A 21,039-nucleotide genomic window follows, 5' to 3' on the forward strand; every position below is an offset into this window, starting at 1 on the left:
CTGCAGACTATAAAAGAGAAACCAACCCAAAAAGTTTGGTTGATTAGTCTGTGGCATTCTTTTAAACTGTTGCTTATGGCGGTCTCTGTGAGCTTCTCAGTGACATTCAGCCATCCAGGTATCCCGCCTGCAGTAGACGGAATGTGGCAATGGAACGCTGGCTGCGCGTGTCATAATAGGCTCTGAGCCTTTATATACCTGCGCACAGCAGCAGCCACCTTCAGTCTGCTGCTGGACAGCCAGCAGCAGCAGCAGGAGAGGTAATTAATCAGCAATCCTCCTGCTAAGGGTAGACAGCTGCTCGTTCCACCCCCCCCCCGCCTTAATTGGTTCTCCTCCCTTCCAACGGTGTTGAGGCGGGTGGGAACAGCCGGGGGTTGAGGGTACTGTGCTAAAAGAGGTGGAGTTATGCAGATCTAAAACGCGTGGATTGCAGCAGCAGCAAGCCGAAAAGTGCAGGCATGTGAGGGATCTAGAGGTTGACAGCATGTCTTCTTAACGGGAGTCCAGGTGGCCATCTCCACAAATGGACTTTTCAGAATCCTTGGGTGGCACCGTAGTCGGAAACCAATTCTGGTTATCGCTTCTCGGCCTTTTGGCTAAGATCAAGTGTAGTATCTGTTCTTATCAGTTTAATATCTGATACGTCCCCTATCTGGGGACCATATATTAAATGGATTTTTAGAACAGGGAGATGGAAAAAGAGCTTGCTCTGTCCACTCCACGCATTGACCTGGTATTGCAGTATCTCCAGGACCGGTGCACCCCTTCTTTAATGCAGTTTCTAAAATCAGAAAGAATTGAATTCAATGCTTTTTGTTCATTTTGCTTGTTTGTCGGATTTTGGGATGGACTCTTTGGCTTTGCTTTTCTTCTCCTCATTGGATTTTTCATGTTAAAAGTTGCAGAAGCCAGATGACAAGCTCATTTTGGTTCAACTTCAGCAACTGTGCATTGCATTGCCATGTAATGTAATGTAATGCAATGCTATTTATCTAGCTCTCCCTCTATACTTCCTTTTGGATAAACAGACATATTAGGCAAGCATTTTGGAGCTTTCACCTAAATAACTACAGGTGGTGAGATAAGCTGCACAATATAATTGACCTTTCAGTATATTGTTGCACACACACCATCTATTTAGCAAATGCCCTTGTTATCAACAGCAGCCTTTTAAACTCACCTGAGCTAACAGGTATGTGAGCTGGTTACTCTGCTGCGCTTAAAATTTCTTTTTTGGTTTGCTACAATGCCTTTTCTGAAACGTTGTCTCCCTCTGCTGGAACACTGACTTCTTTCATTTAATGCCTGCAGACTATAAAAGAGAAACCAACCCAAAAAGTTTGGTTGATTAGTCTGTGGCATTCTTTTAAACTGTTGCTTATGGCGGTCTCTGTGAGCTTCTCAGTGACATTCAGCCATCCAGGTATCCCGCCTGCAGTAGACGGAATGTGGCAATGGAACGCTGGCTGCGCGTGTCATAATAGGCTCTGAGCCTTTATATACCTGCGCACAGCAGCAGCCACCTTCAGTCTGCTGCTGGACAGCCAGCAGCAGCAGCAGCAGGAGAGGTAATTAATCAGCAACCCTCCTGCTAAGGGTAGACAGCTGCTCGTTCCACCCCCCCCCCCCGCCTTAATTGGTTCTCCTCCCTTCCAACGGTGTTGAGGCGGGTGGGAACAGCCGGGGGTTGAGGGTACTGTGCTAAAAGAGGTGGAGTTATGCAGATCTAAAACGCGTGGATTGCAGCAGCAGCAAGCCGAAAAGTGCAGGCATGTGAGGGATCTAGAGGTTGACAGCATGTCTTCTTAACGGGAGTCCAGGTGGCCATCTCCACAAATGGACTTTTCAGAATCCTTGGGTGGCACCGTAGTCGGAAACCAATTCTGGTTATCGCTTCTCGGCCTTTTGGCTAAGATCAAGTGTAGTATCTGTTCTTATCAGTTTAATATCTGATACGTCCCCTATCTGGGGACCATATATTAAATGGATTTTTAGAACAGGGAGATGGAAAAAGAGCTTGCTCTGTCCACTCCACGCATTGACCTGGTATTGCAGTATCTCCAGGACCGGTGCACCCCTTCTTTAATGCAGTTTCTAAAATCAGAAAGAATTGAATTCAATGCTTTTTGTTCATTTTGCTTGTTTGTCGGATTTTGGGATGGACTCTTTGGCTTTGCTTTTCTTCTCCTCATTGGATTTTTCATGTTAAAAGTTGCAGAAGCCAGATGACAAGCTCATTTTGGTTCAACTTCAGCAACTGTGCATTGCATTGCCATGTAATGTAATGTAATGCAATGCTATCTATCTAGCTCTCCCTCTATACTTCCTTTTGGATAAACAGACATATTAGGCAAGCATTTTGGAGCTTTCACCTAAATAACTACAGGTGGTGAGATAAGCTGCACAATATAATTGACCTTTCAGTATATTGTTGCACACACACCATCTATTTAGCAAATGCCCTTGTTGTCAACAGCAGCCTTTTAAACTCACCTGAGCTAACAGGTATGTGAGCTGGTTACTCTGCTGCGCTTAAAATTTCTTTTTTGGTTTGCTACAATGCCTTTTCTGAAACGTTGTCTCCCTCTGCTGGAACACTGACTTCTTTCATTTAATGCCTGCAGACTATAAAAGAGAAACCAACCCAAAAAGTTTGGTTGATTAGTCTGTGGCATTCTTTTAAACTGTTGCTTATGGCGGTCTCTGTGAGCTTCTCAGTGACATTCAGCCATCCAGGTATCCCGCCTGCAGTAGACGGAATGTGGCAATGGAACGCTGGCTGCGCGTGTCATAATAGGCTCTGAGCCTTTATATACCTGCGCACAGCAGCAGCCACCTTCAGTCTGCTGCTGGACAGCCAGCAGCAGCAGCAGCAGGAGAGGTAATTAATCAGCAACCCTCCTGCTAAGGGTAGACAGCTGCTCGTTCCACCCCCACCCCCCGCCTTAATTGGTTCTCCTCCCTTCCAACGGTGTTGAGGCGGGTGGGAACAGCCGGGGGTTGAGGGTACTGTGCTAAAAGAGGTGGAGTTATGCAGATCTAAAACGCGTGGATTGCAGCAGCAGCAAGCCGAAAAGTGCAGGCATGTGAGGGATCTAGAGGTTGACAGCATGTCTTCTTAACGGGAGTCCAGGTGGCCATCTCCACAAATGGACTTTTCAGAATCCTTGGGTGGCACCGTAGTCGGAAACCAATTCTGGTTATCGCTTCTCGGCCTTTTGGCTAAGATCAAGTGTAGTATCTGTTCTTATCAGTTTAATATCTGATACGTCCCCTATCTGGGGACCATATATTAAATGGATTTTTAGAACAGGGAGATGGAAAAAGAGCTTGCTCTGTCCACTCCACGCATTGACCTGGTATTGCAGTATCTCCAGGACCGGTGCACCCCTTCTTTAATGCAGTTTCTAAAATCAGAAAGAATTGAATTCAATGCTTTTTGTTCATTTTGCTTGTTTGTCGGATTTTGGGATGGACTCTTTGGCTTTGCTTTTCTTCTCCTCATTGGATTTTTCATGTTAAAAGTTGCAGAAGCCAGATGACAAGCTCATTTTGGTTCAACTTCAGCAACTGTGCATTGCATTGCCATGTAATGTAATGCAATGCTATCTATCTAGCTCTCCCTCTATACTTCCTTTTGGATAAACAGACATATTAGGCAAGCATTTTGGAGCTTTCACCTAAATAACTACAGGTGGTGAGATAAGCTGCACAATATAATTGACCTTTCAGTATATTGTTGCACACACACCATCTATTTAGCAAATGCCCTTGTTATCAACAGCAGCCTTTTAAACTCACCTGAGCTAACAGGTATGTGAGCTGGTTACTCTGCTGCGCTTAAAATTTCTTTTTTGGTTTGCTACAATGCCTTTTCTGAAACGTTGTCTCCCTCTGCTGGAACACTGACTTCTTTCATTTAATGCCTGCAGACTATAAAAGAGAAACCAACCCAAAAAGTTTGGTTGATTAGTCTGTGGCATTCTTTTAAACTGTTGCTTATGGCGGTCTCTGTGAGCTTCTCAGTGACATTCAGCCATCCAGGTATCCCGCCTGCAGTAGACGGAATGTGGCAATGGAACGCTGGCTGCGCGTGTCATAATAGGCTCTGAGCCTTTATATACCTGCGCACAGCAGCAGCCACCTTCAGTCTGCTGCTGGACAGCCAGCAGCAGCAGCAGCAGGAGAGGTAATTAATCAGCAACCCTCCTGCTAAGGGTAGACAGCTGCTCGTTCCACCCCCCCCCCGCCTTAATTGGTTCTCCTCCCTTCCAACGGTGTTGAGGCGGGTGGGAACAGCCGGGGGTTGAGGGTACTGTGCTAAAAGAGGTGGAGTTATGCAGATCTAAAACGCGTGGATTGCAGCAGCAGCAAGCCGAAAAGTGCAGGCATGTGAGGGATCTAGAGGTTGACAGCATGTCTTCTTAACGGGAGTCCAGGTGGCCATCTCCACAAATGGACTTTTCAGAATCCTTGGGTGGCACCGTAGTCGGAAACCAATTCTGGTTATCGCTTCTCGGCCTTTTGGCTAAGATCAAGTGTAGTATCTGTTCTTATCAGTTTAATATCTGATACGTCCCCTATCTGGGGACCATATATTAAATGGATTTTTAGAACAGGGAGATGGAAAAAGAGCTTGCTCTGTCCACTCCACGCATTGACCTGGTATTGCAGTATCTCCAGGACCGGTGCACCCCTTCTTTAATGCAGTTTCTAAAATCAGAAAGAATTGAATTCAATGCTTTTTGTTCATTTTGCTTGTTTGTCGGATTTTGGGATGGACTCTTTGGCTTTGCTTTTCTTCTCCTCATTGGATTTTTCATGTTAAAAGTTGCAGAAGCCAGATGACAAGCTCATTTTGGTTCAACTTCAGCAACTGTGCATTGCATTGCCATGTAATGTAATGTAATGCAATGCTATCTATCTAGCTCTCCCTCTATACTTCCTTTTGGATAAACAGACATATTAGGCAAGCATTTTGGAGCTTTCACCTAAATAACAACAGGTGGTGAGATAAGCTGCACAATATAATTGACCTTTCAGTATATTGTTGCACACACACCATCTATTTAGCAAATGCCCTTGTTATCAACAGCAGCCTTTTAAACTCACCTGAGCTAACAGGTATGTGAGCTGGTTACTCTGCTGCGCTTAAAATTTCTTTTTTGGTTTGCTACAATGCCTTTTCTGAAACGTTGTCTCCCTCTGCTGGAACACTGACTTCTTTCATTTAATGCCTGCAGACTATAAAAGAGAAACCAACCCAAAAAGTTTGGTTGATTAGTCTGTGGCATTCTTTTAAACTGTTGCTTATGGTGGTCTCTGTGAGCTTCTCAGTGACATTCAGCCATCCAGGTATCCCGCCTGCAGTAGACGGAATGTGGCAATGGAACGCTGGCTGCGCGTGTCATAATAGGCTCTGAGCCTTTATATACCTGCGCACAGCAGCAGCCACCTTCAGTCTGCTGCTGGACAGCCAGCAGCAGCAGCAGCAGGAGAGGTAATTAATCAGCAACCCTCCTGCTAAGGGTAGACAGCTGCTCGTTCCACCCCCCCCCCGCCTTAATTGGTTCTCCTCCCTTCCAACGGTGTTGAGGCGGGTGGGAACAGCCGGGGGTTGAGGGTACTGTGCTAAAAGAGGTGGAGTTATGCAGATCTAAAACGCGTGGATTGCAGCAGCAGCAAGCCGAAAAGTGCAGGCATGTGAGGGATCTAGAGGTTGACAGCATGTCTTCTTAACGGGAGTCCAGGTGGCCATCTCCACAAATGGACTTTTCAGAATCCTTGGGTGGCACCGTAGTCGGAAACCAATTCTGGTTATCGCTTCTCGGCCTTTTGGCTAAGATCAAGTGTAGTATCTGTTCTTATCAGTTTAATATCTGATACGTCCCCTATCTGGGGACCATATATTAAATGGATTTTTAGAACAGGGAGATGGAAAAAGAGCTTGCTCTGTCCACTCCACGCATTGACCTGGTATTGCAGTATCTCCAGGACCGGTGCACCCCTTCTTTAATGCAGTTTCTAAAATCAGAAAGAATTGAATTCAATGCTTTTTGTTCATTTTGCTTGTTTGTCGGATTTTTGGATTGACTCTTTGGCTTTGCTTTTCTTCTCCTCATTGGATTTTTCATGTTAAAAGTTGCAGAAGCCAGATGACAAGCTCATTTTGGTTCAACTTCAGCAACTGTGCATTGCATTGCCATGTAATGTAATGTAATGCAATGCTATCTATCTAGCTCTCCCTCTATACTTCCTTTTGGATAAACAGACATATTAGGCAAGCATTTTGGAGCTTTCACCTAAATAACTACAGGTGGTGAGATAAGCTGCACAATATAATTGACCTTTCAGTATATTGTTGCACACACACCATCTATTTAGCAAATGCCCTTGTTATCAACAGCAGCCTTTTAAACTCACCTGAGCTAACAGGTATGTGAGCTGGTTACTCTGCTGCGCTTAAAATTTCTTTTTTGGTTTGCTACAATGCCTTTTCTGAAACGTTGTCTCCCTCTGCTGGAACACTGACTTCTTTCATTTAATGCCTGCAGACTATTAAAGAGAAACCAACCCAAAAAGTTTGGTTGATTAGTCTGTGGCATTCTTTTAAACTGTTGCTTATGGCGGTCTCTGTGAGCTTCTCAGTGACATTCAGCCATCCAGGTATCCCGCCTGCAGTAGACGGAATGTGGCAATGGAACGCTGGCTGCGCGTGTCATAATAGGCTCTGAGCCTTTATATACCTGCGCACAGCAGCAGCCACCTTCAGTCTGCTGCTGGACAGCCAGCAGCAGCAGCAGCAGGAGAGGTAATTAATCAGCAACCCTCCTGCTAAGGGTAGACAGCTGCTCGTTCCACCCCCCCCCCCCACCTTAATTGGTTCTCCTCCCTTCCAACGGTGTTGAGGCGGGTGGGAACAGCCGGGGGTTGAGGGTACTGTGCTAAAAGAGGTGGAGTTATGCAGATCTAAAACGCGTGGATTGCAGCAGCAGCAAGCCGAAAAGTGCAGGCATGTGAGGGATCTAGAGGTTGACAGCATGTCTTCTTAACGGGAGTCCAGGTGGCCATCTCCACAAATGGACTTTTCAGAATCCTTGGGTGGCACCGTAGTCGGAAACCAATTCTGGTTATCGCTTCTCGGCCTTTTGGCTAAGATCAAGTGTAGTATCTGTTCTTATCAGTTTAATATCTGATACGTCCCCTATCTGGGGACCATATATTAAATGGATTTTTAGAACAGGGAGATGGAAAAAGAGCTTGCTCTGTCCACTCCACGCATTGACCTGGTATTGCAGTATCTCCAGGACCGGTGCACCCCTTCTTTAATGCAGTTTCTAAAATCAGAAAGAATTGAATTCAATGCTTTTTGTTCATTTTGCTTGTTTGTCGGATTTTGGGATGGACTCTTTGGCTTTGCTTTTCTTCTCCTCATTGGATTTTTCATGTTAAAAGTTGCAGAAGCCAGATGACAAGCTCATTTTGGTTCAACTTCAGCAACTGTGCATTGCATTGCCATGTAATGTAATGTAATGCAATGCTATCTATCTAGCTCTCCCTCTATACTTCCTTTTGGATAAACAGACATATTAGGCAAGCATTTTGGAGCTTTCACCTAAATAACTACAGGTGGTGAGATAAGCTGCACAATATAATTGACCTTTCAGTATATTGTTGCACACACACCATCTATTTAGCAAATGCCCTTGTTATCAACAGCAGCCTTTTAAACTCACCTGAGCTAACAGGTATGTGAGCTGGTTACTCTGCTGCGCTTAAAATTTCTTTTTTGGTTTGCTACAATGCCTTTTCTGAAACGTTGTCTCCCTCTGCTGGAACACTGACTTCTTTCATTTAATGCCTGCAGACTATAAAAGAGAAACCAACCCAAAAAGTTTGGTTGATTAGTCTGTGGCATTCTTTTAAACTGTTGCTTATGGCGGTCTCTGTGAGCTTCTCAGTGACATTCAGCCATCCAGGTATCCCGCCTGCAGTAGACGGAATGTGGCAATGGAACGCTGGCTGCGCGTGTCATAATAGGCTCTGAGCCTTTATATACCTGCGCACAGCAGCAGCCACCTTCAGTCTGCTGCTGGACAGCCAGCAGCAGCAGCAGCAGGAGAGGTAATTAATCAGCAACCCTCCTGCTAAGGGTAGACAGCTGCTCGTTCCACCCCCCCCCGCCTTAATTGGTTCTCCTCCCTTCCAACGGTGTTGAGGCGGGTGGGAACAGCCGGGGGTTGAGGGTACTGTGCTAAAAGAGGTGAAGTTATGCAGATCTAAAACGCGTGGATTGCAGCAGCAGCAAGCCGAAAAGTGCAGGCATGTGAGGGATCTAGAGGTTGACAGCATGTCTTCTTAACGGGAGTCCAGGTGGCCATCTCCACAAATGGACTTTTCAGAATCCTTGGGTGGCACCGTAGTCGGAAACCAATTCTGGTTATCGCTTCTCGGCCTTTTGGCTAACATCAAGTGTAGTATCTGTTCTTATCAGTTTAATATCTGATACGTCCCCTATCTGGGGACCATATATTAAATGGATTTTTAGAACAGGGAGATGGAAAAAGAGCTTGCTCTGTCCACTCCACGCATTGACCTGGTATTTCAGTATCTCCAGGACCGGTGCACCCCTTCTTTAATGCAGTTTCTAAAATCAGAAAGAATTGAATTCAATGCTTTTTGTTCATTTTGCTTGTTTGTCGGATTTTGGGATGGACTCTTTGGCTTTGCTTTTCTTCTCCTCATTGGATTTTTCATGTTAAAAGTTGCAGAAGCCAGATGACAAGCTCATTTTGGTTCAACTTCAGCAACTGTGCATTGCATTGCCATGTAATGTAATGTAATGCAATGCTATCTATCTAGCTCTCCCTCTATACTTCCTTTTGGATAAACAGACATATTAGGCAAGCATTTTGGAGCTTTCACCTAAATAACTACAGGTGGTGAGATAAGCTGCACAATATAATTGACCTTTCAGTATATTGTTGCACACACACCATCTATTTAGCAAATGCCCTTGTTATCAACAGCAGCCTTTTAAACTCACCTGAGCTAACAGGTATGTGAGCTGGTTACTCTGCTGCGCTTAAAATTTCTTTTTTGGTTTGCTACAATGCCTTTTCTGAAACGTTGTCTCCCTCTGCTGGAACACTGACTTCTTTCATTTAATGCCTGCAGACTATAAAAGAGAAACCAACCCAAAAAGTTTGGTTGATTAGTCTGTGGCATTCTTTTAAACTGTTGCTTATGGCGGTCTCTGTGAGCTTCTCAGTGACATTCAGCCATCCAGGTATCCCGCCTGCAGTAGACGGAATGTGGCAATGGAACGCTGGCTGCGCATGTCATAATAGGCTCTGAGCCTTTATATACCTGCGCACAGCAGCAGCCACCTTCAGTCTGCTGCTGGACAGCCAGCAGCAGCAGCAGCAGGAGAGGTAATTAATCAGCAACCCTCCTGCTAAGGGTAGACAGCTGCTCGTTCCACCCCCCCCCGCCTTAATTGGTTCTCCTCCCTTCCAACGGTGTTGAGGCGGGTGGGAACAGCCGAGGGTTGAGGGTACTGTGCTAAAAGAGGTGGAGTTATGCAGATCTAAAACGCGTGGATTGCAGCAGCAGCAAGCCGAAAAGTGCAGGCATGTGAGGGATCTAGAGGTTGACAGCATGTCTTCTTAACGGGAGTCCAGGTGGCCATCTCCACAAATGGACTTTTCAGAATCCTTGGGTGGCACCGTAGTCGGAAACCAATTCTGGTTATCGCTTCTCGGCCTTTTGGCTAAGATCAAGTGTAGTATCTGTTCTTATCAGTTTAATATCTGATACGTCCCCTATCTGGGGACCATATATTAAATGGATTTTTAGAACAGGGAGATGGAAAAAGAGCTTGCTCTGTCCACTCCACGCATTGACCTGGTATTGCAGTATCTCCAGGACCGGTGCACCCCTTCTTTAATGCAGTTTCTAAAATCAGAAAGAATTGAATTCAATGCTTTTTGTTCATTTTGCTTGTTTGTCGGATTTTGGGATGGACTCTTTGGCTTTGCTTTTCTTCTCCTCATTGGATTTTTCATGTTAAAAGTTGCAGAAGCCAGATGACAAGCTCATTTTGGTTCAACTTCAGCAACTGTGCATTGCATTGCCATGTAATGTAATGTAATGCAATGCTATCTATCTAGCTCTCCCTCTATACTTCCTTTTGGATAAACAGACATATTAGGCAAGCATTTTGGAGCTTTCACCTAAATAACTACAGGTGGTGAGATAAGCTGCACAATATAATTGACCTTTCAGTATATTGTTGCACACACACCATCTATTTAGCAAATGCCCTTGTTATCAACAGCAGCCTTTTAAACTCACCTGAGCTAACAGGTATGTGAGCTGGTTACTCTGCTGCGCTTAAAATTTCTTTTTTGGTTTGCTACAATGCCTTTTCTGAAACGTTGTCTCCCTCTGCTGGAACACTGACTTCTTTCATTTAATGCCTGCAGACTATAAAAGAGAAACCAACCCAAAAAGTTTGGTTGATTAGTCTGTGGCATTCTTTTAAACTGTTGCTTATGGCGGTCTCTGTGAGCTTCTCAGTGACATTCAGCCATCCAGGTATCCCGCCTGCAGTAGACGGAATGTGGCAATGGAACGCTGGCTGCGCGTGTCATAATAGGCTCTGAGCCTTTATATACCTGCGCACAGCAGCAGCCACCTTCAGTCTGCTGCTGGACAGCCAGCAGCAGCAGCAGCAGGAGAGGTAATTAATCAGCAACCCTCCTGCTAAGGGTAGACAGCTGCTCGTTCCACCCCCCCCCCCGCCTTAATTGGTTCTCCTCCCTTCCAACGGTGTTGAGGCGGGTGGGAACAGCCGGGGGTTGAGGGTACTGTGCTAAAAGAGGTGGAGTTATGCAGATCTAAAATGCGTGGATTGCAGCAGCAGCAAGCTGAAAAGTGCAGGCATGTGAGGGATCTAGAGGTTGACAGCATGTCTTCTTAACGGGAGTCCAGGAGGCCATCTCCACAAATGGACTTTTCAGAATCCTTGGGTGGCACCGTAGTCGGAAACCAATTCTGGTTATCGCTTCTCGGCCTTTTGGCTAAGATCAAGTGTAGTATCTGTTCTTATCAGTTTAATATCTGATACGTCCCCTATCTGGGGACCATATATTAAATGGATTTTTAGAACAGGGAGATGGAAAAAGAGCTTGCTCTGTCCACTCCACGCATTGACCTGGTATTGCAGTATCTCCAGGACCGGTGCACCCCTTCTTTAATGCAGTTTCTAAAATCAGAAAGAATTGAATTCAATGCTTTTTGTTCATTTTGCTTGTTTGTCGGATTTTGGGATGGACTCTTTGGCTTTGCTTTTCTTCTCCTCATTGGATTTTTCATGTTAAAAGTTGCAGAAGCCAGATGACAAGCTCATTTTGGTTCAACTTCAGCAACTGTGCATTGCATTGCCATGTAATGTAATGTAATGCAATGCTATCTATCTAGCTCTCCCTCTATACTTCCTTTTGGATAAACAGACATATTAGGCAAGCATTTTGGAGCTTTCACCTAAATAACTACAGGTGGTGAGATAAGCTGCACAATATAATTGACCTTTCAGTATATTGTTGCACACACACCATCTATTTAGCAAATGCCCTTGTTATCAACAGCAGCCTTTTAAACTCACCTGAGCTAACAGGTATGTGAGCTGGTTACTCTGCTGCGCTTAAAATTTCTTTTTTGGTTTGCTACAATGCCTTTTCTGAAACGTTGTCTCCCTCTGCTGGAACACTGACTTCTTTCATTTAATGCCTGCAGACTATAAAAGAGAAACCAACCCAAAAAGTTTGGTTGATTAGTCTGTGGCATTCTTTTAAACTGTTGCTTATGGCGGTCTCTGTGAGCTTCTCAGTGACATTCAGCCATCCAGGTATCCCGCCTGCAGTAGACGGAATGTGGCAATGGAACGCTGGCTGCGCGTGTCATAATAGGCTCTGAGCCTTTATATACCTGCGCACAGCAGCAGCCACCTTCAGTCTGCTGCTGGACAGCCAGCAGCAGCAGCAGCAGGAGAGGTAATTAATCAGCAACCCTCCTGCTAAGGGTAGACAGCTGCTCGTTCCACCCCCCCCGCCTTAATTGGTTTTCCTCCCTTCCAACGGTGTTGAGGCGGGTGGGAACAGCCGGGGGTTGAGGGTACTGTGCTAAAAGAGGTGGAGTTATGCAGATCTAAAACGCGTGGATTGCAGCAGCAGCAAGCCGAAAAGTGCAGGCATGTGAGGGATCTAGAGGTTGACAGCATGTCTTCTTAACGGGAGTCCAGGTGGCCATCTCCACAAATGGACTTTTCAGAATCCTTGGGTGGCACCGTAGTCGGAAACCAATTCTGGTTATCGCTTCTCGGCCTTTTGGCTAAGATCAAGTGTAGTATCTGTTCTTATCAGTTTAATATCTGATACGTCCCCTATCTGGGGACCATATATTAAATGGATTTTTAGAACAGGGAGATGGAAAAAGAGCTTGCTCTGTCCACTCCACGCATTGACCTGGTATTGCAGTATCTCCAGGACCGGTGCACCCCTTCTTTAATGCAGTTTCTAAAATCAGAAAGAATTGAATTCAATGCTTTTTGTTCATTTTGCTTGTTTGTCGGATTTTGGGATGGACTCTTTGGCTTTGCTTTTCTTCTCCTCATTGGATTTTTCATGTTAAAAGTTGCAGAAGCCAGATGACAAGCTCATTTTGGTTCAACTTCAGCAACTGTGCATTGCATTGCCATGTAATGTAATGTAATGCAATGCTATCTATCTAGCTCTCCCTCTATACTTCCTTTTGGATAAACAGACATATTAGGCAAGCATTTTGGAGCTTTCACCTAAATAACTACAGGTGGTGAGATAAGCTGCACAATATAATTGACCTTTCAGTATATTGTTGCACACACACCATCTATTTAGCAAATGCCCTTGTTATCAACAGCAGCCTTTTAAACTCACCTGAGCTAACAGGTATGTGAGCTGGTTACTCTGCTGCGCTTAAAATTTCTTTTTTGGTTTGCTACAATGCCTTTTCTGAAACGTTGTCTCCCTCTGCTGGAACACTGACTTCTTTCATTTAATGCCTGCAGACTATAAAAGAGAAACCAACCCAAAAAGTTTGGTTGATTAGTCTGTGGCATTCTTTTAAACTGTTGCTTATGGCGGTCTCTGTGAGCTTCTCAGTGACATTCAGCCATCCAGGTATCCCGCCTGCAGTAGACGGAATGTGGCAATGGAACGCTGGCTGCGCGTGTCATAATAGGCTCTGAGCCTTTATATACCTGCGCACAGCAGCAGCCACCTTCAGTCTGCTGCTGGACAGCCAGCAGCAGCAGCAGCAGGAGAGGTAATTAATCAGCAACCCTCCTGCTAAGGGTAGACAGCTGCTCGTTCCACCCCCCCCCCGCCTTAATTGGTTCTCCTCCCTTCCAACGGTGTTGAGGCGGGTGGGAACAGCCGGGGGTTGAGGGTACTGTGCTAAAAGAGGTGGAGTTATGCAGATCTAAAACGCGTGGATTGCAGCAGCAGCAAGCCGAAAAGTGCAGGCATGTGAGGGATCTAGAGGTTGACAGCATGTCTTCTTAACGGGAGTCCAGGTGGCCATCTCCACAAATGGACTTTTCAGAATCCTTGGGTGGCACCGTAGTCGGAAACCAATTCTGGTTATCGCTTCTCGGCCTTTTGGCTAAGATCAAGTGTAGTATCTGTTCTTTTAAGAACACAAGAGCTACGATCTACACTTGACGAGAGCGATCGAACTCGGAAGGAGAAGAGCTTCGGAGCGCAGCTGACATCGGAGAAGGAAGGCGGATATCGGTGGGAGGAAGAAGCTCTAAAGAATCCAGAAGAAGACGAAGACTCGGAGAAGAATCGGGCTGTCCTGTGGAATCTTTGAGTAAGAAAATCATCGAGACAAAGACCTTTCGGGGAATTTGTCCAGAACACGACGGGAGAAGAATCTGCATAGCTCCACCCATTTCGGGAAGAGCTCCAGATCCAGCTCCAAGAAGTAACTGCAGGAGGAAAGCCATGGCAAGCGCTGCGAGGAAGGCCGAAAAGAAGAGCCTGGAGCAGGGGACAGCCAGGAGGGCCCAGCCAGGAGCCGATTCTGACCCCAAGGACTCTGCCTCCACGACTGGCCAGCAGAAGGGACCCCAGAAGCCCCGCCACGAAGCTCCAGCCCTGGAGCCATGGATGCGGCAGACGGTGGCCCTGAAGCTGAAGGAAGTGGATGGGAGGGTGCCGGACATGTCCTCGGACGTGTTCTGCCAGAAGATGCTGCTGGATCGAGGCTTCTCCAGGTCGGACACCCTCAGCATCCAGACCTTCTTGACGGGGATCTTCTTCGTCACCTTCGCCACTGTGAACACCTGCAGGAGGTTCTGGGAAATGGTAAGCGCAAAAGGATCGGATAATTCTTTCTCTGCCTTTACAGGTAGCTGCCCTATCCAGAGGGACGAAAGGAGGATCACGGTCTCCATGCGCAACCCGCACACCCCAGGCCAAGACATCTGTACCTTCCTGAGACGCTTCTGTTTGGTTGTGAAGGAACCCTCTCACATCCTGAATGGACTCGGCTTCTGGACAGGTAAGTGGTCGGTGACTGTTAGACTTCACAGGGACCTGGCGTACTCAGACGGACTTCGGCACCTGCCCCCGACATTCTCCCTGGGCAACTCCTACGGCCTCATCTATTACCCGGACATGCCGCGGAACTGCAGGAGATGCGGCAAGAACGGCCACGAGATGAAGGACTGCAAGGAGGATGCCTGCAGGATTTGTCGAGTGACGGGACACAGCTCGAAGGACTGCCCGAAGAAGACGTCCTGCAACCTGTGTGGGCTGGCGGCTCATCTGTACAAGGATTGCCCCAAGCGTGAGAGATCCTGGGCATCGGTGGTTGCGACGACCCCAGCTCCGGAGGACAAGGCCCCGACGACCAGGCCTGTGAAGGTCAAGGACGCGACGACCAAGGCCCCAGCGGCCAAGGCCGAGACGACCAAGGCCAAAGCGGTCAAGGAGTCGGTGGCCAAAGCCCCAGCGACGGTCCCAGCAGCTCCGAAGCAGAAGAAAAAGTCAAAGGAGGGTAAGAGTTCTGTCACCCCTCTCTCGATCCCTCCCCCTGCCACCCCCGTCCAATCCCCCCCCACCCCGGCCACCCCTGCTGAGGATTCCACTTCCTCTTCCTCCTTCCCCTACTCCTCAGCAGGTGTCCTTTCCCCTGCCCCGGCAGCCACTCTCCCTCCTCAGACCATGGTAGTGGTGGAATTAACCTTTCCTCCACCTGCCGCTATCTATTCCGAGGAGGATTTTCCCCTTCTTGTCTCCCCAGTTCCAACCCGGGGAAAGAGGAAGGTGGAGGACAGCCCTGCTACTGAATCCTCCAAAAAGAAGATTCTGGATTTCGTAGGCGAAAAGGAGGATACCCTCCCTGAGCCAGAAGAGATGGAGCACATGGTTGAGACCCTGGTGGCCGAGCCAGAAGAGGAGGAACTGGTGGTCGCCGAGATCGAGGCCGCGCTGCTTGACCAGATGGAGGAAGAGGGCCTGCTGGTGATCCCGTCACCAGCAGTCAACACCGACGAGGGACCACCCGACCGGAGTGGTAACTAAGGTGTATTGCCTGCGCTAACTTTTTCTTTTTTCCCTACATGATGGCTAATATTAACTTATTTTCCATTAATGTCAGGAGCATCAAGGACAAGTTCAGACGTCAGACTATTTATGCCTTCCTTACTTCCCAGTTGTGTGATGTTTATATGTTGCAGGAATGTTCCCTTCCCTCCTCTAGGTCCTTCAAACATCTGGCCAGGGAGTGGTCCCACGGTCCATCCTACTGGTCCGGTGGGGGTGACTGCAAGTCTGCAGGGGTCGCAATTCTGATCAGGGGGGGCGCATTCACGCTTGAGTCCGTCCAGGAGCTCATCTGCGGCAGGGCTCTTGTTGTAGATGGCAACTGGGCGGGAGAACCTGTCAGGTTCATCAACGTGTATGCGTCCCCACTGAAGAATGAGCGTTTGGAGCTTTTCCAGACCCTGCGGCTTCAGCTTGCCACCACCAGGACCTTAGTGATGGCCGGGGATTTCAACTGCCCCATCGAGGAGGATGGTCGTAGTTCTGGCACATCTGCCAAGTTGGACATCACGTCCAAGCTGCTCATCGAGATGGTAACCGAGGCCTCTCTTCAGGACGTGGTGGGCTCCATGGGGAGAGGCTCCACGAACTATTCGTGGAGCCGACCGGATGGCTCACTCCGCTCCAGGATTGACTTTGTGTTCACCTCTCGGGCAGTCAGGCAGAGTAGGCACTCGATGGTCCCCTGCTTCTTCTCCGACCACAGAGCCATTCACTTACAAGGTGTCCTCGGCGACGGTTTTCCGTCCGGCCCCGGCTCCTGGAAGCTGAATTGTGCTCTGCTGGCTCAGGATGAAGTCGTGGAGGAGCTGAGAGCAGCCTACGCAATGTGGCAGTCCTACAAGGGTAGCTTCCAAACAGTCTCTGATTGGTGGGAATATGTTAAACTTGAGTTTCGCTGTTTCTTTCAGGCCAAGGGTCGACAACAGGCGTGTGAGAAGAGGAGGGACTTCAGAGGGCTGCAGCGCGAGCTGCGGTCGCTGCAGGACCTTCTTCACTGTGGCTGGGACGTGAGGGAGGAGCTGGAGGAGACCAAGAAGAGCCTGAAAAGGCACTTTGAGGAGGAGTCCAAGCGAATCGTCTTCCGTTCCAAAGTGGAGAATCTGGAGAAGGGTGAGAAATGTAACTCATTCTTTTTCAGGAAACTTCATGCCGGTCACACGCCCCTGAACGAGCTGCGAGACGAGAGCGGAAACATGCGACGTGGGAAGGAGGACGTGATGAGGGTCGTCAGCGACTTCTACAGCGAACTCTACTCCCACAAGACTACCGACCCCGACGCTGCTGATAACTTCCTGTCAGGTATCACTAACCATCTTGATCCTGCAGGCACGGCAGCCTTGGACAAACCTCTGATGGTGGGCGAATTGCTCTCTGCCGCTAAATCCTTTAGGACCGGCAGGACCCCGGGCAGTGATGGTCTTCCAGCGGAGCTCTATGTAGCGCTGGGAGACCTCATCTGTCCGGACCTGTTGGACCTGTACGAGGAGATGGTGGTGGAGGGTAGAATGCCTCCATCTTTGAGGGAAGGAATGGTCACGATCCTGTACAAGCGGAAGGGAGAGAGTTGCGACCTGAGGAATTGGCGTCCCATCACTCTGCTCAACGTGGACTACAAGATCCTGGCCAAGACGATGGCGACACGACTTAAGACGGTCATCGGACGGATCATCCACCCGGACCAGACCTGCGGCATCCCTGGACGTCGCATCGCAGACAGCCTCGCTCTCGTGCGGGACACGGTCGAGTACATCAAGGTCCGCCGCGCACACGCGGCCCTGGTCTCCTTGGATCAGGAGAAGGCCTTCGACCGGGTTTCCCACGAGTTCATGGGCCGAGCTCTGCACCGGTTAGGTTTGGGTAACATGTTTTGTTCGTATGTCCGTTTGATGTATTTTGATATCCACAGCTCGGTGTTGGTGAAAGGCTGGAAGACTGACCCCTTCCCTGTCCTCTCTGGGGTCAGACAAGGCTGCCCTCTATCACCTCTTCTTTTTGTTTGTGTTATAGAACTCTTCGCAGAGGCTATCCGGCAGAATGGAGAGATCAGAGGGATCACCGCACCGGGTCCGGGACGACACGAGGTCAAGTGCTCGCTCTACATGGACGACGTCACCGTCTTCTGCGCTGATCGTGGTTCAGTCGACGCCCTCGTCCAGACGTGTGAGAGGTTCGGCCGGGCTTCAGGGGCCAAAGTCAACTGCAGGAAGTCGGAAGCCATGCTCTTCGGGGATTGGCAGCCGGCCTCCTCCGCCCCCTTCCCCTTCAACATTCAACCGGATTTCCTCAAGGTGCTGGGAGTCTGGTTCGGGAAGGAAGGAGCGGCCCTCAAGTCCTGGCAAGAACGCTTGGCCAAGGTGAAGCAACGGATCGGACTCTGGAGCCTCAGACACCTCACTTGTGAGGGTAAGGCACTCGTCCTGCGTAATGAGGTCCTGCCCGTCTTGCAGTACACGGCGCAGGCCTGGCCCCCACACGTCACTGTGTGCAGGGCCATTACCAGGACAGTGTTTCACTTTGTCTGGGGATCCAAGATGGACAGAGTCAGGCGGGCCGTCATGTACAAGGAGCCTCGCAAGGGTGGGAAGGGCGTTCCAGATATCCCCACCCTCCTGCGATCCTCTTTTGTGTGTGATTGTGTCCGCCGGACTTTGCAAGTCAAGAATGGCTCCGCGGGCAGGTCCATGTCTCGCTTCTTCCTGCTTCCTCTTTGGAGGCGACTCGGCTGGGACAAGTGGGACAGCTCCTTCCCCTACAACTGGACGACGCCATGGTTCTATGGAGACGTCGTTCGATTTGTGGGGGAACATCAACTGGAGGGACTCAAGCCCGACTTGTGGAAGCCCAAAACTATCCACAAGCTCATCAGAGCCAAGGATGACGTGGAGAACATCACAGGACTTCACCAGGACACGCTGGAGACTGTGTGGACAAATGTGTCGTCTGACAGGCTGACCAACGGGCACAAGGACTTGTCGTGGATGGCGATTCAGGGCGGACTGCCCGTCCGGTCATTCATGCATGCCCGGAACCTGTGCAAGACCCGGTACTGCCCAAGGTGCCCCTTCGTGGAGGAAACATCTTTGCACACTTTTTGGGACTGCGGATTTGCACAGCGCCTGTTGACTGCCCTTGAGGACGACCTGAGGAACTCTGTCCCCAGGGCGAGCCTATCGCACCATTCTGTGCTTTACGGACTCTTCCCTGGGGTTCATACCGTCGGAGCCATCCAGGAGGCTTGGCGCCTTATGAACTGCTTCAAGGATGCCGTTTGGGTCGCCAGGAACCGGCTCATCTTGAGGAGGGAGAGGATGTCCATCCAGGACTGCCGCAGGCTGATCCACAGCCTGCTCAGAGACTATTCCATCGTGGACGGTCCGGAGGACGAGGATGAGGACTAAACCCCTCCTCCCCCTCTCCCCTTATGTGTCTTGTCTTTTAATAAAGCTTCGGGCCTGTGATTTTCCCCTCCCCATCCCCTTTTTCCCAATCCCCATCCCTTATCACGGTTCGTCGTACTGTATTGATTGACATGCTTTTTCTTTCATATTGAGTGTTTTGTGTAGCATAGGGGTGTGATGTGTCTAGTTAGTGCGTCGTATCCTCATGCTATGTAAATGTGATGTAGAATTATGTGTGTACTGGGCTGCGGCACTGTACACTGTCTGTTAACTTATTTTTTGTGCTAATAAAAGATATATTCAATCAAAAAAATCTGTTCTTATCAGTTTAATATCTGATACGTCCCCTATCTGGGGACCATATATTAAATGGATTTTTAGAACAGGGAGATGGAAAAAGAGCTTGCTCTGTCCACTCCACGCATTGACCTGGTATTGCAGTATCTCCAGGACCGGTGCACCCCTTCTTTAATGCAGTTTCTAAAATCAGAAAGAATTGAATTCAATGCTTTTTGTTCATTTTGCTTGTTTGTCGGATTTTGGGATGGACTCTTTGGCTTTGCTTTTCTTCTCCTCATTGGATTTTTCATGTTAAAAGTTGCAGAAGCCAGATGACAAGCTCATTTTGGTTCAACTTCAGCAACTGTGCATTGCATTGCCATGTAATGTAATGTAATGCAATGCTATCTATCTAGCTCTCCCTCTATACTTCCTTTTGGATAAACAGACATATTAGGCAAGCATTTTGGAGCTTTCACCTAAATAACTACAGGTGGTGAGATAAGCTGCACAATATAATTGACCTTTCAGTATATTGTTGCACACACACCATCTATTTAGCAAATGCCCTTGTTATCAACAGCAGCCTTTTAAACTCACCTGAGCTAACAGGTATGTGAGCTGGTTACTCTGCTGCGCTTAAAATTTCTTTTTTGGTTTGCTACAATGCCTTTTCTGAAACGTTGTCTCCCTCTGCTGGAACACTGACTTCTTTCATTTAATGCCTGCAGACTATAAAAGAGAAACCAACCCAAAAAGTTTGGTTGATTAGTCTGTGGCATTCTTTTAAACTGTTGCTTATGGCGGTCTCTGTGAGCTTCTCAGTGACATTCAGCCATCCAGGTATCCCGCCTGCAGTAGACGGAATGTGGCAATGGAACGCTGGCTGCGCGTGTCATAATAGGCTCTGAGCCTTTATATACCTGCGCACAGCAGCAGCCACCTTCAGTCTGCTGCTGGACAGCCAGCAGCAGCAGCAGGAGAGGTAATTAATCAGCAACCCTCCTGCTAAGGGTAGACAGCTGCTCGTTCCACCCCCCCCCCCCCGCCTTAATTGGTTCTCCTCCCTTCCAACGGTGTTGAGGCGGGTGGGAACAGCCGGGGGTTGAGGGTACTGTGCTAAAAGAGGTGGAGTTATGCAGATCTAAAACGCGTGGATTGCAGCAGCAGCAAGCCGAAAAGTGCAGGCATGTGAGGGATCTAGAGGTTGACAGCATGTCTTCTTAACGGGAGTCCAGGTGGCCATCTCCACAAATGGACTTTTCAGAATCCTTGGGTGGCACCGTAGTCGGAAACCAATTCTGGTTATCGCTTCTCGGCCTTTTGGCTAAGATCAAGTGTAGTATCTGTTCTTATCAGTTTAATATCTGATACGTCCCCTATCTGGGGACCATATATTAAATGGATTTTTAGAACAGGGAGATGGAAAAAGAGCTTGCTCTGTCCACTCCACGCATTGACCTGGTATTGCAGTATCTCCAGGACCGGTGCACCCCTTCTTTAATGCAGTTTCTAAAATCAGAAAGAATTGAATTCAATGCTTTTTGTTCATTTTGCTTGTTTGTCGGATTTTGGGATGGACTCTTTGGCTTTGCTTTTCTTCTCCTCATTGGATTTTTCATGTTAAAAGTTGCAGAAGCCAGATGACAAGCTCATTTTGGTTCAACTTCAGCAACTGTGCATTGCATTGCCATGTAATGTAA

At 48.1% G+C, this 21,039-nt stretch overlaps 12 non-coding genes and 1 pseudogene across 12 annotated transcripts; all 13 read left to right on the forward strand.

The window, feature by feature from the left end:
• The first annotated feature begins 579 nt into the window (after positions 1–579).
• Positions 580–770, forward strand: LOC141215454 (U2 spliceosomal RNA). The gene has a single exon (XR_012284521.1). It is a non-coding gene; the product is annotated as a U2 spliceosomal RNA (small nuclear RNA).
• A 1,122-nt stretch (positions 771–1,892) lies between these two features.
• LOC141215455 (U2 spliceosomal RNA) lies at positions 1,893–2,083 on the forward strand. Its single transcript, XR_012284522.1, has one exon. It is a non-coding gene; the product is annotated as a U2 spliceosomal RNA (small nuclear RNA).
• Positions 2,084–3,205: 1,122 nt separating this feature from the next.
• On the forward strand, positions 3,206–3,396 carry LOC141215456 (U2 spliceosomal RNA). The gene has a single exon (XR_012284523.1). It is a non-coding gene; the product is annotated as a U2 spliceosomal RNA (small nuclear RNA).
• Positions 3,397–4,511: 1,115 nt separating this feature from the next.
• LOC141215458 (U2 spliceosomal RNA) lies at positions 4,512–4,702 on the forward strand. The gene has a single exon (XR_012284524.1). It is a non-coding gene; the product is annotated as a U2 spliceosomal RNA (small nuclear RNA).
• Positions 4,703–5,822: 1,120 nt separating this feature from the next.
• LOC141215459 (U2 spliceosomal RNA) lies at positions 5,823–6,013 on the forward strand. The gene has a single exon (XR_012284525.1). It is a non-coding gene; the product is annotated as a U2 spliceosomal RNA (small nuclear RNA).
• Positions 6,014–7,135: 1,122 nt separating this feature from the next.
• On the forward strand, positions 7,136–7,326 carry LOC141215461 (U2 spliceosomal RNA). Its single transcript, XR_012284527.1, has one exon. It is a non-coding gene; the product is annotated as a U2 spliceosomal RNA (small nuclear RNA).
• Positions 7,327–8,445: 1,119 nt separating this feature from the next.
• On the forward strand, positions 8,446–8,636 carry LOC141216680 (U2 spliceosomal RNA). The gene has a single exon (XR_012285704.1). It is a non-coding gene; the product is annotated as a U2 spliceosomal RNA (small nuclear RNA).
• A 1,119-nt stretch (positions 8,637–9,755) lies between these two features.
• On the forward strand, positions 9,756–9,946 carry LOC141215462 (U2 spliceosomal RNA). The gene has a single exon (XR_012284528.1). It is a non-coding gene; the product is annotated as a U2 spliceosomal RNA (small nuclear RNA).
• A 1,121-nt stretch (positions 9,947–11,067) lies between these two features.
• Positions 11,068–11,258, forward strand: LOC141215463 (U2 spliceosomal RNA). The gene has a single exon (XR_012284529.1). It is a non-coding gene; the product is annotated as a U2 spliceosomal RNA (small nuclear RNA).
• Positions 11,259–12,376: 1,118 nt separating this feature from the next.
• LOC141215464 (U2 spliceosomal RNA) lies at positions 12,377–12,567 on the forward strand. The gene has a single exon (XR_012284530.1). It is a non-coding gene; the product is annotated as a U2 spliceosomal RNA (small nuclear RNA).
• Positions 12,568–13,687: 1,120 nt separating this feature from the next.
• LOC141216894 (U2 spliceosomal RNA) lies at positions 13,688–13,765 on the forward strand (annotated as a pseudogene).
• Positions 13,766–19,329: 5,564 nt separating this feature from the next.
• Positions 19,330–19,523, forward strand: LOC141216742 (U2 spliceosomal RNA). The gene has a single exon (XR_012285760.1). It is a non-coding gene; the product is annotated as a U2 spliceosomal RNA (small nuclear RNA).
• A 1,120-nt stretch (positions 19,524–20,643) lies between these two features.
• LOC141215465 (U2 spliceosomal RNA) lies at positions 20,644–20,834 on the forward strand. The gene has a single exon (XR_012284531.1). It is a non-coding gene; the product is annotated as a U2 spliceosomal RNA (small nuclear RNA).
• The last annotated feature ends 205 nt before the right edge of the window (positions 20,835–21,039 follow it).

This window comes from Phyllobates terribilis, unplaced genomic scaffold, assembly GCF_046119375.1.
Source record: "Phyllobates terribilis strain yellow unplaced genomic scaffold, ASM4611937v1 Scaffold_236__1_contigs__length_3049075, whole genome shotgun sequence".
NCBI lineage: Eukaryota > Metazoa > Chordata > Amphibia > Anura > Dendrobatidae > Phyllobates > Phyllobates terribilis.